Source organism: Melanotaenia boesemani, chromosome 10 (assembly GCF_017639745.1).
Source record: "Melanotaenia boesemani isolate fMelBoe1 chromosome 10, fMelBoe1.pri, whole genome shotgun sequence".
In the NCBI taxonomy this organism is placed as follows: Eukaryota; Metazoa; Chordata; class Actinopteri; order Atheriniformes; family Melanotaeniidae; genus Melanotaenia; species Melanotaenia boesemani.
In genome coordinates, this window is record NC_055691.1 from 8235285 (window position 1) to 8254468 (window position 19184).

The 19184-nt window shown below is 38.7% G+C and overlaps 1 pseudogene; it reads right to left on the reverse strand.

Moving 5' to 3' along the window:
- Nucleotides 1-2812: 2812 nt before the first annotated feature.
- LOC121647979 lies at nucleotides 2813-13059 on the reverse strand (annotated as a pseudogene).
- Nucleotides 13060-19184: the final 6125 nt, after the last annotated feature.

A 19184-nucleotide genomic window follows, 5' to 3' on the forward strand; every position in this document is an offset into this window, starting at 1 on the left:
TCGTGTCTGTTGTATCACCAGCTGTTTAAGTTCTTTGCACCCTGTTTGTCTATTTTAGATCTTCCCTCTGATCCTCAATTTCTCCCACCTGTTGACTACATGCAAACTTAGCAGAGGATTACTTATGCATGTTTATTGAAATGTTATCCTTAGTTAATGTTCCTTAGTTTTGTCTCAACAGGAAGCAGACTTAGATGACAATGCATTTCCCACACATTATTTAGATTTTTTAGAAGCCTTTCAGAATCAGTTATCAATGAATGAAAGAATACAAAAATTATAAGGAGTAGTAATTTGTACCGAACATGTTTACTCTGGAGAATATTTGAAGTGATCACTGAATAATCGTTAAAATCTTGTACATGTTTACCATTTTAAGAAATGTAGTTTTAAGATTCATTATGATCGATTAAGTTAAACTGTCATCATGGATGTCACACAGTACAACATAGCCAGACTTTTCATTTAGGCTGCTCAAGTAGTTAATGTCAACATAAACATAAGCTTTACATTTTCCACTTAGTCGCCATCTTAGTCCTTAGGTTGCTTACAATGCAGAAGCTAAGTATGGTACACATGCCAAATATAGTCAGGATGACAGCTGATGTTATATGACTTTAGAATTTGACGCTAGTACATACATCTCACATTTCATCTTTCCATCAGCAAATGTAGATATTAAATTGGCAATGATCTCCACTTAAAAAGCAATTTCTTTCTTTTTTTTTTTACAATGAGCCTTTTGACTGATTTTAATTACTTAAATGATTTATTGATACACACCAGTATCATCAAAGTACATATTCTAATCCATATAGCTGAATTTGCTTGAATAAAGAAGTACAAATTGGAGCAAATACTTAACAGAATAAATATTATAATTCTAATTTAATAATCATGATTAATTTATTTGAGCGATATTAATCTTTGGCATTCACACTCACATGTCAAGCTATTAACATGTCAACTGACTCTACACAGATGGCTGCAAGGCCATTTTTGGCCCTTTGCACATTAGTGCTGCTTGAATGTCAACCTCACTGCATGTTGAGCAGAGTAATGTTTAGAATGCCACAGAGTCTAGTGAGTTACAAACACTTATAATTTCCACATTAAAGAAAACAGCATGTTTTTTATTTGCAGAAAGAATTATTTGCTTTTTATTATTTGTTTTCACACCTCAAAACACTCAATAACTCTTCTTTAAACACACACACAAGCTTGCACTCAGTATTTCTCAGTATTTCTCTCCATCTCAAGACAGCAGTAACAGGACAGCTGACACTTTCTCCTTTCTGAGTAACTCCTTCATTCTGTGGTACAAATGTGTAGTCAGTCACTCACATCAAGCTTTGAGATGTTTTGGAAATGACATTATTTCTAATGATCATCAAACAGCTGTAATTAACAGACTGAAATTTAAACCCATTTTCACAAATAATTAGTCACACTTGCAATAATCATGCAATGATTAATCAAGGCTTAACAAGGTGCAATTATGTACGCCCAAAATGTTTGTGCATAATCTAAGTTAAACAAGCTGTCTGTGTTGCTATTGGGTTACTACTATTTGTCCTTATACTTTGGATATTTTCATTGTTTGTATATTTATTGTTTGAAGCACTATTATTATTTTTATATCTCTTTTATTTATTTATTTATTTTACAGTAATCGAGAGTGATAATAGAGAAACAGTCATCAACTAAACGTAAAAAACATCCTAGTCTACACAAATTGAGGAGGGCAAGAGAACAAACAACTATCAAACTGAAGGAACAAAGAAAAAGGGGCAAAAAAAAAAAAAAATCTAAATACATAAATAACTCAATCCTGCTACATCAACATGGGTATGTGAGTATATATGTATGTGTATCCAATTTTAAATTTGATCAGTGCAGTTGATCAGTGTTTGGATTGGACTATAGTCTCCCGGTTAGATGGTTATGTAGATTTGTGTGTCATCGGCATAGTTATGGTAACATATTTAATTGTTTTACATAATTTGAGCGAGTGGGAGCATTTAGTTTTTGAACAGCAGTGGCCCCAGGATGGAGCCTTGGGGAACCCCACAGGTTATTTTGGTTCACTCAGATTTGTAGTTACCTATAGACACAAAGTTGTTCTTGTCTTTTAAATAGGACTCAAACCAATTAATTAAAGCACCAGAAAGTCCTACCCAGTTTTTCAGATGGTATGATGTTATGATCGACCGTGTCAAATGCAGCACTGAGATCCAGTAGTACCAGGACTGAAATGTTTCCGTCATCTGTCCTCAAGTGGATACCGTTAAAGACCTTAACTAAAGCAGTCACAGTTCTGTGGTGTGGCTGAAAACCTGACTGGTAGACATCAAAACAGTTTTTTACTGTCAGGAAGTTGTGTAGCTATTGATGATTGTTCTAGAACTATTTTGTCATGTGAAAGGGTCATGTTGTAAATCATATGGTTATGTCATTTTGTTTTTAGAGTAACTTCTTTTCCATTCATTCATCCATTATCTATCCCTGCTTATCCCAGTGCAGGGTCATGGGAGAGCTGGGGCCTATCCCTGCAGCTACTAGGCGAGAGGCAGGGTATACCCTGTGCAGGTCACCAGTCTATCACACGTAGGTGGTGTTTCTCCACACAAATCAGTCTGTGTTAATGACTAGAAATTTAGTCATGTAATCTAAATGATATGGAATCTTTTTGTCATGTGTTAGGAACTTATGAATGGAAAAAAAAGTGAAAGTAGTACAGACAGCAATGTAAAAGCAGCAGTAATCTTTATTGTTTCAGAGTCAACTAAATCATATTATATGATTCAACATGGTGAGATAGAATGTCCTTTACTCAGCAGCTTCCTTTCCCTGTTAAAAAAAGGATAGGTGGTGAATGAGTTTCTTTTATTTATATATTTATATTTTATTATTATATTTTATTATATACATATAATTCACTTAGACTATTTATACATAAGGCGAACAGTATAAAGAATATAACGGAAAACTCTATGTATGAATGTATTCCTTAAACAAACTTGAGGATGTAATTAAAAAATAAAAGAATAAGAGAGAATTCTCTTTTAGCTTTTAACATATATTTACCTTTCCAGAGTCACGGCTTTTTGCCCTCAGCTTGTTGACCTGAGACTCTGCAATGTCAGCACGCTCCTCAGCCTCCTCCAGCTCATGCTGGATCTTCCTGCACTTGGAAAGATGAACATTGGCCTGCTCCTCCTGGAATACACAGCAAAAAAAAAAAAATACTCAAATGCAATAGAAGTTACAAAGACTCACCATATATGAAATACATCAAATAATTGTTCAAAGTAAATGTTTTTTTATTTGTTTTTCCCCTTACCGCCTCCTCAGCCTGCCTCTTGTAGGCCTTCACTTTGAGCTGCAACTTGTCAACCAGATCCTGCAGCCTGGCAACGTTCTTCTTGTCCTCCTCAGTCTGTAATACAATGTGTGAATTTTTATGTTAAATATGGGTAAAGGCCAGAACAATATTAGAATAATTTATACTATATATGTTAAGTGTCAAGGTTGTTGTACCTGGTAGGTGAGCTCCTTCACTCTCCTCTCATATTTGCGGACACCCTTAACGGCATCAACACCACGTCTCTGCTCAGCTTCAACCTCTGTCTCCAGCTCACGAACCTTGAAAAAGATTAAATAAATGTATGAATTAGAAACTGTGGGTTTAGTATGTTATACATTTCCCGAGGTACAGAAATCTGACATATTCATCCTTACCCTAGACTCAAGTTTCTGGAGCTGCTTCTTGCCACCCTTCATGGCCAGGTTCTCAGCCTCATCCAGGCGGTGCTGCAGGTCCTTAACAGCAACCTCAAGGTTCTTCTTCATCCTCTCCAGGTGAGCACTAGTGTCCTGCTCCTTCTTCAACTCCTCAGCCATCATAGCAGCCTAGAAAGAAATAACATTTAAAGTTGAAATATTTTACAGTTCAGTTGCAATAAAAAAATTTAAACAAGTAAAAACCAATGAAATTTAAACTTACATCAGTGATAGCCTTCTTGGCCTTCTCCTCTGCATTTCTTGCTTCCTGAACAGTGTCATCCACTTCACTCTGGACCTGAACCAGGTCAGCCTCAAGCTTCTTCTTGGTGTTCAGGAGACTTGTGTTCTAAACAATGAGATCTAGTTATATCTGGCCTGATTTCATGGTTGTAGATTTGTGAAGTTTCAAAGAAGTTAGCAGATTAGTTACCTGAGAGTGCAGAAGTCCAACACGTTCGCTGGCATCCACCAGCTCCTGCTCAGCGATCTTGCGGCTTCTCTCTGTCTGTTCCAGAGCAGCTCTGAGTTCCTCAATTTCCGCCACCATGAGACCGTTCCTGCGATCCACCATAGCAGCCTGTTCCTTGAGGTCATCCTGGGCTCTGACAGCATCATCAAGGTGCAGTTGAGCATCCTAAAGAAAAGCACAGCTCATTTACAGTAAGTTACATAAATAGCAGAATAAAGATGTGCTCCCTGACAATACCTTCAGCTGTGCCTGCACGTTCCTCAGCTGTTTCTGGGACTCAGCAGCCTGGCGATTGGCATGGCTCAGCTGAATCTCCATCTCATTCAGGTCTCCCTCCATCTTCTTCTTGATTCTCAGGGCGTCGTTCCTGCTCCTGACCTCAGCGTCCAGAGTGCTCTGCATGGAGTCAGTCACCCTCTGGCTGTTCCTCTTGATCTGCTCCATCTCTTCATCTTTCTCTGCAAGCTTCCTGTCCACCTCACCCTTAATCTGGTTGAGCTCCAGCTGAACACGCAGGATCTTAGACTCTTCGTGCTCCAGGGTTCCCTGTTGGTATCAAAAATTAAATTATGTTCATATTCATTAATGGAATTGTCTTATAAAAATAATTCCTCAGACAAAGATTTACCTCAGCCTCCTCAAGAGCTGTCTGGATTTCAGCCTTCTCTGTCTCAACCTGCTTCTTGGCCTTCTCCAGCTCGTGGATGCTCTTACCAGTCTCACCAATCTGTTCAGTCAGATCTGAGATCTCCTCTGCAAGGATATATTTAATTAATATTTAGACCTAAGATGCAAAAGATAGATTTCAGCTTTTGCTAACAGAGTTGGGTAGAAACTTACGCTGCAGGTTCTTGTTTTCACGCTTCATTGTCTCCAGCTGATCCAGGGCTTCCTCATAAGAGTTCTTCATCTTGAACAGTTCAGTGCTCAGAGAACGAGCCTCCTTTTGAGCTCCCTCGAGTTCTGCCTGACCCTCCTCATACTTCTGCTTCCACTCTGCCAGCACCTAAATAAAAACAGTTTATACCTCTGAGTTATTCATCCATACAGAAAAAAGTTAATTAATATCTTGGTCACCCAAATTAAAAGATGGTACCTTGTCAAAGTTCCTCTGCTTCTTGTCCAGGTTGGCAGCCAGGCCGTTAGCTCTCTCCACATCAATCATAAGGTCCTCCACTTCACTCTGAAGCCTCTGTTTGGTCTTCTCCAGAGATGCACACTTGGAGTTCACAGCCTCAATCTGCTCTTCAGCCTCCTGAAGACGCTGGGCCAGCTTTTTCCTTTAATGGAAATCAGTGAGATTTATCTCAGTAAGCTACACATTTCTATTGTATTTTTACAGGAATTTTTTTACCATAATCAAATTGTAATTCTAACATAAGACTTGAAATGAACACATGACAGCTGTTTTTTAAATGCATATTAATAACTAAAGCCATTTTAATTACACCAAAATGACACAATGGTGCATTAAAAGGCTCTTATTTGTTTGAGTGTTACTTACTTGGATTCCTCAAGCTCCTCAGTGCGCTGGATAGCATCAGTTTCATACTTAGTTCTCCACTGAGCCACCTCGCTGTTGGCCTTGGACATACCACGCTGCAGTTCAGCCTTGGCCTCCTGCTCCTCCTCAAACTGCTCCCTCAACAGATCACAGTCATGGCGGGCTGATTGCAGTCCATGGGCAAGAGCATTCTTAGCCTGGTTAAAACATGCGGAAAAATGAGCACATCTTTTCAATCATAAACAAGCTTTATTAATATACATCTCATCTAAAGGTTTCGTACCTTGACCTCCTCTTCAATCTGCCTCTTGAGTTCCTCAATCTGCTGTGTGAAGGCCTGTTTGCCTCTTGTCAGCTGAGAGACCAGAGCTTCTTTCTCCTCAATTTGACGGCCAAACTCACCTTTTGTGAAAATGTTCATCAAATTAGTTTGAGTACACTTTCATGGTCATACACTGGATAAGTCTGCAGTAAAATCCTGTGTCATATGTACCATTTTCTGTGAGGAGACGTGCTTTCTGTGCACCCAAATCATTGATCTGGCGATTGTTCTCATCATTCTTGGTCTTAAGTTCACTAAGTTGGTCCTCAAGAGTACGGCACAACTTTTCAAGGTTGCCCTAATGTGGAGAAGAGACATGGAATCAGTACGATTTTAATTCAAACTTATTACTGTCTTATTTCCTTTTAAATAGTAAAATACATATGGATGTGTTTTGTACCTTTGCTTTAGCAACAGCCTCCATGTTGCTAGAGAGGTCATCAATCTCCATCTTGTATTCACTCTTTTCTTTCTCAAGCTTCTGCTTGACGCGCTGTAGGTTGTCGATCTGCTCTCCCAGCTCAGCAACGCTGTCAGCCTGCTTCTTGCGCAGAGCTGCAGCAGTGGCTTCATGCTGCAGAGTAGCCTCCTCAAGATCACGACGGAGCTTCTGGAACTCAGCCTCACGCTTCTTGTTCATCTCAATCTGAGCTGCTGTGGCACCACCAGCCTCTTCCAGCCTCTCGCTGATCTCCTCAAGTTCCCTGGAGAGGTCAGCCCTCTGCTTCTCAACCTTGGCACGAGCAGCACGTTCAGCCTCAATCTCCTCCTCCAGCTCCTCAATACGAGCCTGTTGGGTGTGGGATATGTCAGCCTTGACGAAACTTTCAAATGTAAAAGATGGAGTACTGTGTGATTCCACATAATGATCCAGTCACCTGAAGCTCCTTGATCTTCTTCTGGAGCTGAGCACCCATTGACTGCTCATCCTCAATCTTGCTGAGGAGTTGGCTGATTTCAAAGTCCTTCCTGTGAGAATTATAATGTGAGATGTGAGATATAGTACATGTTTAGAACCAGAATGAATTTTGAAAAAAGAAGATAAAAACATCTCAGTTACTTTTTCAGTTTCTCGTCAGACTGCTGCTTGTCATTCTCCAGATCCATGATGGATTCCTGAGCCAGTTTCAGATCACCCTCCAGCTTCCTCTTTGCTCTCTCAAGGTCCATGCGAAGCTTCTTCTCTTGCTCCAGGGAACCCTCAAGCTGACAATTAATAAGGAATCATTGTCATGTTTTAGAAAGTATATGGTCATTTTTGTAATCAGTTCACAAGACTTTATAAACTTACATCATCAACTTGCTGCTCAAGCTTGGTCTTAGACTTGGTGAGAGTGTTGACTTTGTCTTCCTCAGCCTGCAGGTCATCCAGAGTCTGCTGATGAGCCTCCTGAAGGGCTTTCTTCTCCTTTGTCAGTTTGGCAATGCTCTCATCCTGAGAGGCCATCTCCTCAGTCAGGTTCTTCACCTACATCAGCCAGAAAAGTGTTATCACACAATGTTCTTAAATGTTATCTGATCTGCAGAAACCATCTGACTTTTACAAACCTTGTTCTCAGTGGCATGTTTCTCCTTTTCCACCTTGGCCAAGGTAAGCTCCAGGTCATCAATATCCTTTTTGAGCTCAGAGCATTCATCCTCCAGCTTTCTCTTCTTGGCAGTAAGTTCAGCATTGATTTCCTCTTCATCCTCCAGTCTCTCAGTTGTCTCTTTGAGTTTGGCCTCCAGCTGAATCTTGCTCTTGATGAGTCCCTCACATCTCTCCTCAGCATCTGATAGATTCTCTGATTCCTAGTTTACATTTGAAAAAGTTTGATTGCACATTCACATTTCACATATAAAGGACATGACATATTTGACATATAAAGACATATAAAGGTACAACTCTTCACAGATATGTACTTACAGATGCCACTTGGAGCTGCAGATCATTCTTCTCCTGCAGAAGAGACACCATCTTCTCCTCCAGTTCCTTCTTCTTGGCCAAAGCAGCAGCCAAGTCTGTTGTCATCTTCTCATAGTTCTCCTTCATCTGGGCCAGCTCCTTCTCAGTCTCAGCACTCTTCAGGAGAGGCTTGATCTTATAGTAAACCTTCATCCATGGCCAGTGTTTGACATTCATGAATGAGCGGACGTTGTACTGGATAGTATAGATGGCTTCCCTGTGGACATTAAGTTTTTGTTATTGAAAAGAGCAATCTTCATTACTCCTGACATGATTAATCGTTTTCTGTTCTCTACATGCCTCCTCTCCATCATCTTAACAAACTCCTTCCTCATGAGGTAACCACGGCAGAGAGCCTGAGTCATTGTGACCAAAGCTGCCAACTTTTCATCTCTCATCTCCTCAAGGGTACCTAGCAGACCAGCCTTGAAGAACACCTGAACAAATACAACATAGAAACATTACTTTTGCAGTATATGTCAAACAGCAATAAAAGATAGTAGTGTAAGTAGTAGGTAGTGTAAAAGTGAGAAGAGACTCAAAGAACCACACAAACTGTCAAGACAACATATTCACAGATTTTTCACCACATGTACCAGTCTCAAATTTATTTTCTAAACTAACAAGCAGTTACGGCAAATGATTGGTGCTGCTTTAAGAGAAACTGTGGTCCTGCATGGGACATCAGACAATGATGAACCATGGGACACTACTTCATGGCAAAATAAACTAGCACAGGTTAAAATAAAAAAGTGTTTTGACATATCCTCAAATAAAAAAACAGAGTATATCTATCATGGGCAAAATATTAATTGAAAATCCTATCATTCATTTTATTACATCAGAGCTTCTAAAATCAATCAAAGCACTAACCTTGGTGTGTCCAAATCTGTACTGGTCATGATCAACATCAATTGATCCAAGCAGCTTCTCTGAGGCCTTCTTGTTGTCAATGAACTGGCCCTCAGGGATGACACTGGCGTTCAGTACCTTGTATCTTTTATTAGAGATTTGATGGTCAGAGTCATTGTTTTATGATCATACTTGTTCAAGAGCATAATGTAACTAGTATAGAAATTTCACCGCTGTTTGAAGTCACCATAGAGGATTCTGCTGGGGAAACCTTTCCTGCAGATTCTGATACCCTCCAGCACACCGTTACACCTGAGCTGGTGGATGACCAGGAAGTTCTCCATCAGACCTGTAGAGTAAATCTTTCTTAATTATTATTAAAAGTATTATAAAGAAAATAAATAAAGAATTAATCATTGAGTCAACAAAATGACAATTAAATAATGTGTCTTTTGTACCTGGAGTCTTGGACTCATTGGGAATCAGGCAGCGCACAAAGTGAGGATGGGTGCTCCTCAAGTTTGTCATCAGCTTGCCCAAGTTCTCCTGTAGGTACAAAGAAGCGAATATTTGTCACACCGGGGATAACGTGATTTTAAACACTCAAAGGGCATTTGATATCTTTTTTAAAGCTTACCCTGAACTGTGAAGACACAGTCTGCATGGAACCACCCTTCTTCTTGCCTCCCTTCTTGCTGGTGTCTGTTTTTCAGAATGTGATTTAAATAGAAATGCATTTGACAGAGACTTTAAATTGTTTTTTCATTGTCCTCAAAAAATTACACTGAGAAGAATTCATAAAATGCAGTTTACTTGTCAAAACTCTTACCTTCAGCGGGAGCAGGAGGATAAATCAGGGCCACCAGTTTACATGAGGACTTCTGGTAAAGCTGCAAGACGGACTCGTTCAGTGGGTCCTTGTTCTTGTCCAGCCAACCACTGATGTTGTAATCCACTGTACCGGCATAGTGCACCAGGGAGAAGTGGGCCTCAGCCTTGCCCTTGGCAGGCTTTGGCTTCTCAAAGGCTTTGTTCTTGCCAAGATGCTGGTCATACAGCTTGTTCTTGAAGGAAGTGTCAGTGGCCTTGGGGAACATGCACTCCTCTTCAAGGATGGAGAAGATGCCCATGGGCTTTATTAACACAGAAAGAGGTGAGAGGGGGTAATGAATCGTCAGTGCTCTAAAGTCATACTCCAGTCATTTTTGCATCATTGAGATTTCTGAGATTATTGTTTACCTTTTCAATCAGCTCAATGCAGGCAGCCAAGTCCATACCAAAGTCAATGAACTCCCAGATAATACCCTCCTTCTTGTACTCCTCTTGCTCCAGGACAAACATGTGGTGGTTGAAGAACTGTTGCAGTTTCTCATTGGTGAAGTTAATGCACAGCTGCTCCAAAGTGTTGAACTGTAAATGGACAAATAATTAGAGTAGAAAACAGACATGAAAAGAACTGAAATTTTGGAAATGAAGCCTACATCAAAGATTTCAAAGCCAGCAATGTCCAGGACACCAATGAAGAAATTCCTCTGCTGCTTGGTGTCCAACATCTGGTTGATACGGATGACCATCCACAAGAACATCCTTTCATAGATTGACTTGGCCAGAGCAGTGACAGAGTTCAGCACCTAAAGAAGAACAAGGGCATGACTTGATGAATGTCAGTCATCTGTTTTCTAAAGGGCTAGGTCCCTCAACGTACTGTTGCATTTACTAAATGGCCAACACAAATTGTTTCTTTAAAAATAATTTTAAAAAGATTATGTGATGGCCACTGATTTGTAGTGCATGCAGAATTCAGTGGAAAACTAATAAGACTACTAACCTTCAGTTTTGTATTAATTATATGGAAGTAAATGGTGTTTCATTTTCTCTAAAGTAGCAAATTTGATATTAATGGCTCCTGTTTACCTGAGGCACAGTCTGTCCCTTGGTGACAAACTCATTTCCGACCTTCACTCTGGGATAGCACAGAGCCTTCAGCATGTCAGCAGAGTTCAGACCCAACAAGTAAGCAACCTTGTCAGCATCTAAAAACAGTCATTTAAAATTAATGCATGCAGGATGAGACAGTAATTGTCCATTATGGACAAATTGGGCTTAAAACTTCTGCAAATATTTCAGTGTATATGTACTCACCCTCTGTGCCATCAGGCTCAGCCTGCTCCTCTCGCTGCTTTTGCTTGAACTTCATGTTACCATGGTGAAGAACAGCACCAGTCAGCTTGTAGATGCTCATCTTCTCCTCAGCAGTGAAGCCCAGGATGTCAATGGCATTCTGTTGAAAATATGAAATCACGTGAAATGTAATAGTTTCAGGATGTGTTTTTAAAAGCTACTTTAACGTATGTCTAAATATCCACTATATATATATATATATATACACACACAACCAGTCAAAAGTTTGAACAAACATACCCATTAAATCTAATGGGAAATTGTGTCCAGACTTTTGACTGGTAATGATAAAGTTCACTCACATCAGTGGCTTCCAGCTCAACTTTGTCATCAATGCTGGCCACAGTGATCTGACCCATGCTGCACATGGGGAAGTCATAGGGGTTGGTTGTGATCAGTGACATTTCTGAAAATCAAAGAGTAAAATGTTTAGCTCATTTTTAAAAATATGACATTTTATCTGACACATTGCAAGAGCTCAGTCTGCTTACCAATCAGCTCAGGCTTGTGGTTTGTCATCATCTGGTAGAAGATGTGGTAGCCTCTCTCATCAGGAAGCTGGAATGTCACTCTAGACTTCTCCAGCAGATCTGTAAATTTTGTCCATTAGTCTCAGTTTTTTTCACTTTGAAACAGCATTACATGGATTCTCCTTGAGAATTACTTGAACATGACTTACATGTCTCAATATCAGCACTAGCCAGTTTGCCAGTTGTGCCAAAGTGAATTCTGATGAATTTACCCTGTTTGGAACAATCAAATATTTAAGTTCTACCCACATGGTCAATGTTTAGCAAGATTTTTACCATGTAAAAATGATTCCATACTTACAAAACGGGAGGAGTTGTCATTCCTCACAGTTTTGGCATTACCGTAAGCCTCCAGCAGGGGATTGGCAGCAATGATCTGATCCTCCAGTGACCCCTATAATCCAAATTTAGAACTTGTATTAGAAAAGGACTTTATTCTGTAAGTATTCTGTAATTTCACAGATGTTGTCATAACTTACCTGCATCTTGCTACTTTGTTCCTTCTTCTTATCTCCTCCAACAGCGATAGTTGCAAAGTACTGGATGACACGCTTGGTGTTCACAGTCTTTCCAGCACCAGATTCTCCACTGGGTACAGATATAGACTTGTAAGTATTTGATCACAAAATTAATTTGATTTGAACAAAGTCAATGAATGTGATACTCACGTAATCAGGACAGACTGGTTCTCCCTATCTGTTAATGTGAAAAACAGCATTTACTAAGTATATAAGCCATAAACATCCAAATATAAATCATATGAAACAAACTATTCTTCGTTAAGGACCTACCAGTAAGCATGAACTGATAAGCGTTGTCAGAGACAGAGAAGATGTGGGGTGGAGCCTCCATACGCTTCTTGCCTCTGTAGGCAGATACAACTTCAGAATCGTACACTGGGAGCCACTTGTAGGGGTTCACAGTTGCACAGAACAACCCAGAGTAGGTCTGCAAGAAGTTATAGAGATTTTATGTTAATACCATTAAGAGGCAACTGTAGTAATTCTCAGTCTTTCTGTTTGGGCTTTAGTGAGATTGTCTTACGTAGATCATCCAGGCTGCATAACGCTCTTTGAGATTATACAGCACAGAGGCTTCATTGAGATGGGTCATCATGGCCATGTCCTCAATTTTGTCGAACTTGGGAGGGTTCATGGGAAAGACGTCATCTTCTTTAACTGTCCTCTCCTGCAACCGGACATTCCCCACGGTTAGAACTAATCACACTTAATTCCCAGGCAAATGTGACTTTGCTGTACTGACCTCCTCAGTGGTCAAGACTTTGACAGTGACTTTGCCACCATCTTTCTTGATGATTGTTGCCTTCAAGTACAGCTCCTTGGCATCTGCCACGTAGCAGGCAGCCTTGGCATCGAATGGCATGTTTTGAGCCTCAATTCTCTCTTTCTCCGGCTTACGGAGGTAAATGGCAGCTTTGCCATAAACGGCCATTTCTGCGTCCGTACTCATGGTGGCGGCTTATGTCTGTGAATCAATTCACACAATACCAGAATCAGAAGTTTTCCACTCAAAGAAATGTTGTGGTATTGCAAATGACTATGTACCTACAGTTTACTACTGTTAACTTATGTGGAACAGTCCCCTTCTGCTTAGGTTAATAAAGAAGAGACCAGCCTTGTGTTTACCCTTTTATGTGCTGCTATTTTATTTTTGTGTAAATTGGAGATCTACACCTAAGTGCTATGACTGAATATCCATGTTTTGTTTTTTTAAAAAAGGAGAATATCCATTGTTGTACATACCTTACCCTTTCTCTATGTATAAGGAAAATTTTTGCTCCACAACCCTGTGAAAAAACATGATTTAGTTAGTGAGCCAACCAAACCAAAACTTAATTAAAACTCAGCTTATGCTTACTGTACAGTATATAGAGTAGCAAGAAATAAAGAAATTTTAAGTTCTATGAAAACACTGGATTTAATCAATTACAGTATGTTAATGTGATTGTTATTCTTAAATTACAATTCTTTAACTTATTCATTGAATTTAGAATGCAAATCAATGTTAGAAGCCTTAATAGTGCATAACCTCACCACAAGCAGGAACTTCACTGGTCTTCTACCACACTCTGAAGCTTCTCCTCCACTCCTTATATATGATCTTGTTTGCTTACGTGGCAAAGATTCAAGCATTCTAACAGGCCAAGTAAGGTTAGAATGACTACTGATTTATGACACTAAATTTAGCCAAATCCCTGCGTAATCTAAATAGCTTTCAAATATTTTCATACACTGTTATTGGAAACATGTAAATGGACTAATATTAATGTAAGATGTAAACACAATCATTGCATCAAACACGACACAGTTGTATTATCACAAACATGTCAGGGTACAAATGGCTTTAAAATTAACTTTATGAGTAATGTTGCTTCACTTCACAGGATGCTCTTACAACCATTATATCTTATAGCCACAATGATATTCAGAATGTCTGCTGAGTTGGCTCTCACAGTTTTTAACAGCCAACTTGAGCCAGGCAAAAACTCTTGGGAATTCTTTGAACTTTTATTTACTTAAGTGGGTCATAAATAGTTCTGAGTCGCTTAAAAGTTAAAAAGTATATTCTTTATTTTTGTTTTACTTATTTTATTCATATTAGTATTCTTTAGTATTTAAAACAAGAGCAATTCTTTGTCATTTTTAAGCCACAATTTTATACAGCAAACACATGTTGTAAATAGTTCACACTTCATATAATGGTCCTTATATGTACTGAAGTAGGGACTCTGTACAAGTAAATCACTTTTATGGCTTGCTCTAAAGGGAAATGTTAGGAGCAGCTTACTCTATTTTCATGTATAGAAAGATGACAGTGATTTAAGCTCCTGTTTTGACACGTTGCACAAAGTTTAGAGCCATGTTCCTTATTTTAAAAAAATCTCAGCTCAGTAATCAACCTATCATTCAAGTTTGGTTATGGTGAGGTCCTTGCTTATGATATTAAACATATCCATAGCTTATATTTGTGATCATTAATTTAGAAACCTAGTTTATATAGACATTTAAAAGTATACAAGCTTCCCTAAAGTAAGAAACCCTGGCATAAGCAGGAAGGATTTAAAATATTTTAAAGCTATAAAATGAGCAACTGCCATAGCTTACCATACAGTAATTGAAGAAAATGTCCATACAAACACTTAATTTAATCTAAGTAGTATTAATTAATAGTGTGTGACTTTGGTTTGTCCTCTGATCCCAACCTATGTGAGGAGTTCCAGCGTTTGGTGTGAGACACTTCTCAATGTCTCTCCGTGGAGCACTTGTTGGGGGCCTGCCATACTGCATCATGTAATTTAAGACGTTTTAAAGGGTACTTTGTGATAGTGGCATTTGAAGTGGGGGTGTCTTGAATTAGAGAGATGTTTGACCTTCTTTAGTGGACTGTACATTGGTCATATAATAAGACTATTATGAATGTAACTGATTTCAGGATTATAAAACATGACATTCTGAAAGATTTATATTTTTTTTATTCATTTGATTGTTATAATCAGAAACTTTGGTTTAGTTGCATATTACAGTATACTAGCATATTCTAATATTCAGACTTGTTTTTTTCTTTGCGTTTATGTCATACTGGTGGTAATTACCTTGACTAACTTCAGACTAGTTATCTTTTAAACCGTAGATGTACTGACACACTCTTTTAAGAGAGAAGAAGCTTTCTTTTGGCAGTCTTTCCAAACAAGCACTACTTGTTCTGCCTTTTTCTAACTGTACTGTCATAAACTTTAAACATGTAAACTAAGGCCTAGAGAGTCTGAGATTTAGCTCTTGTTGTTGTTTTTTTTTTTGTTTTTTTTTTTGTTTTTTGTTTGTTTGTGTGTTTGTTGTTTGGTTGTTGTTTTTTCTTTTGCAGTTTCTCTGAGCTTTATACAGTCTGACAATGGTCTGAACTTGCTTGGACATCTGAATCAAATTGCCTTTATTGCCATTGCATGTGTCTTATAGTTTATTTCCCTAAGGAAGAGGTTGTAATGAGAACACTATTCAGAGTTTGCACACCTCATCTCTAACCTCATTTCCATTTGAGATAGCAAATTTTATAATAAATTTTGCCGGGCATTGTGGTAAGCAGTCATGAGTGTACAGGCTGTAGAGGAACAGACTGAGCACACAGCCCTGTGTTGCTTGAGTGTCAGGGTCATTGAGGTAAAGGGACCACGTCTCACACTCACTGAGAAAGTCCAGGATCCACCCACAAAGGTGATTGCTGAGGCCAAGGTCCAGCATTTTTGTGGTCAGCTTGCTGGATAAGATGTTATTAAAAGCTGAACTATAGTCCACAAAAAGCATCCTAGCGTACTACCCTTTCTCCTCCAGGTGTGACAGTACAGCATGCAGGACAGTATTGATGGCATCCTCTGTCGATCTGTTATGAATCTATGGGTACTGGTGGGGGTCAAGATACAGAGGAAATACACTTTAGGGTGCCCTAGGACACTGCTTCACACAGAGAGCAGTTCTTCGGCCGTGCCTGACCCTCACTATGCACACTCAGGAACTCAACATGCATGTGTGAGGCCATTTCACACGCATAGTGAAGCTTGCACATGCTGGATAGTCTATGGAGAATAGAAATTCATCACAATTTTTAAAGCCCTTAACCACAATTTTTCCATGTATGCAAAAAGCAGATGCTCATCATTTTCCACTTGTGGACTATCGATGTAATCATTAAGCGTTTTTCAGTCTACTTCGATTTTTCTTGGTTTCCCTGTACTCTAAGTTCAGATTTAACTCTTATCACCACTACTTCCTTCTATCTGTTCAAACACCTGTACTGAAATGGGGAAAGTCAGATTCATTCAAGCTGCTCCATATGTTTCCTTATGTTTGACATCAAATGGTAAATTAGCTGAACTTAAGAGAGTTGGTCTCAATTAATTTAGTTAAAATAACGTGGAGGAAAATACATCTGCTTGTAGATTTTTCTACAGATTCAAACTGCCCTTGTTTAATCTGTGGTATTAATGATCTGTAATTAATACAGTCAGTAGTGGAAAAAAAGAAGGTAATGAACACTTACTAAAATATTTTTTTCAGTTCATGTTTTTAATTTCCTAAACAGGCAGTCCTTACAGAAACCTATTTAACTTCCTACATGGAGAGATAAAATGCTGAAAACTGGCTGGAAATTAATAAACTTCTTCCAGGAAATCTGAACACCTGACTCTAAGCTCATAATGATTAACAGTAGAAATCACTGTTAAAAACACCTTTAGAATGAAAATGTATTTGAACGCTTTTGGTGTCAGTATATGCAATCTCCACGCCACCAGTAATACCAGTATGTTAAATATTGGGTGAGGCTATTTAACTGATAACACCTTACTGTAAAAATACTGTAGCATGAGTTAAAGTAATGTATTCTAAAAGTCATACAATATACACAAGTGCAGTCTTAACAGTATAATTAGCAATTTGAGTGTTAAAAGCATTTATATCATAGTATAGTGAAATTATCCTTGTAATTTTTTCTGATACAGAAAAAACTGAGTGGAAATGGCAGAAAAATAAACTTGAAATTCACTGAGATGTACAAACAAAGCTGCGTAACTATAACAATGAGCTGTGCAAGGCCAGAGAACTGCATTTATCTAAAATGATTAACAAGACCGTCAACAATTCACACACTCTATTTGCTATGATTGAAAAACTTGCAAATCCTCCTATAAAGATAAGCCCAGAGCTCCTTTCCACTGAGAAATGCAACCAATTTGCCAACTTTTTTGCCAAAAAATTAAAACAATTAGACAAAATATTAATTCCACACAGTCACACAAGATAACTAGTGTGTGTCTAAAACCCAGAAATAATTCTGATGTTTTGTACCAATTTAATATGGTCGATTTAAAAATCCTACAAGAAACAGTTTGGCATTTGAAATCAACAACATGCCCTCTGGACATGATACCATCTGACTTTTTAAAAACAGTTTTTACCTCAGTAGAAAGTGATCTCCTACTGATAGTTAACAGCTCACTGGCATCAGGCATTTTTCCCAAGTCACTAAAGATAGCTGCTATTAAGCCACTCCTAAAGAAAAGGACTCTAGACGCCTCTATAATGAACAACTATAGACCTGTCTCTAACCTCTCTTTTATATCCAAGATTATTGAAAAAGTTGTGTTTCACCAGCTTAATGACTTTTTAAATGAAAGTGGAAATCTTGATAAATTTCAGTCCGGCTTCCGACCTCATCACAGCACTGAAACAGCTCTGGTCAAAGTGTTAAATGACATTAGGTTGAATGCTGATTCTGGTCAAGTATCAGTGCTGGTTCTGCTGGATCTCAGTGCTGCGTTTGATACTGTAGATCACAGAATCCTGTTGCACAGGCTGGAAAACTGGGTTGGACTTTCTGGAGCAGACCTTAACTGGTTCAGGTCCTATTTAGAAGGCCGGAGTTATTTTGTTACGATCGACAGCTATGAATCCGAGCAAGTGGCCATGACTTGTGGAGTCCCCCGGGGGTCAACTGTTCAACTTGTATATGCTCCCTTTGGGTCAAATATTACAGAACTTTAGCATTAATTAACAAAATTATGCAGATGATACCCAACTTTGTGTCTTTGTCACCAGACAACTGCAGCCCAATAGACTTACTGTGTCAGTGTCTGCAGCAAATAAACACCTGGATGAGAGAGAATTTTCTACAATTAAATGAAGACAAAACTGAGATTATTCTGTTTGGTAGCAAAGAGAAGAGGGTCAGCATTGGTAAACACCTGGAGACTCGGGCTCTGAAAATCACTGGCACCAAGTCTGTAACCTTGGAGTGTTGATAGACTCAGACCTGACTTTCAGCAGCCACATCAAAGCTGTCACTAAGAAGCTTTTACTGACTCAGAAACATCAACAGAATTAAAAGTTTAGTCTCCCAGAAAGACCAAGAGAAACTCATCCATGCATTCATCTCCAGTAGACTGGATTACTGTAATGGTCTTTTAACAGGACTTCCTAAAAAGAGCATTAAACATCTGCAGCTCATCGAAAACGCTGCTGCTAGAGTTTTAACCAGGACTAAGAGATCTGAACACATCACACCAGTTTTTAAATCTTTACACTGGCTTCCAGTCAGTCACAGAATAGATTTTAAAACCTTTCTGATTGTTTACAAATCCCAGAACAGTTTAGGCCCAGAATTCATTTGTGATACGTTCAAAGAATTTAAAACTAGCAGAGCTCTTAGATCCAAAGACTCTGGTCAACTAGTCCAGACCAGAGTCCAGACTAAACATGGAGAAGCAGCTTTTAGCTGTTTTGCTGCAAACAAATGGAACACTTTGCCAGTGAAGATTAAACTTTTACCAAATGTAGACATTTTTAAATCCAGGTTGAAAACATTTCTTTTCTCATGCGCCTATGCATGAATTCTGCACGGTAACTTTTTAATTTATCTTGCTTTTAATTATTTTAATGTAATTTATGATTTGCTACTTGTTGTTGCCTTTTACTGTTTCTTAATATCTGTAATGCTTTTGTTTTATGTAAAGCACTTTGAATTGCCTGTACATGAAATGTGCTATACAAATAAACTGCCTTGCCTTGATTGCCTTAATCCATATG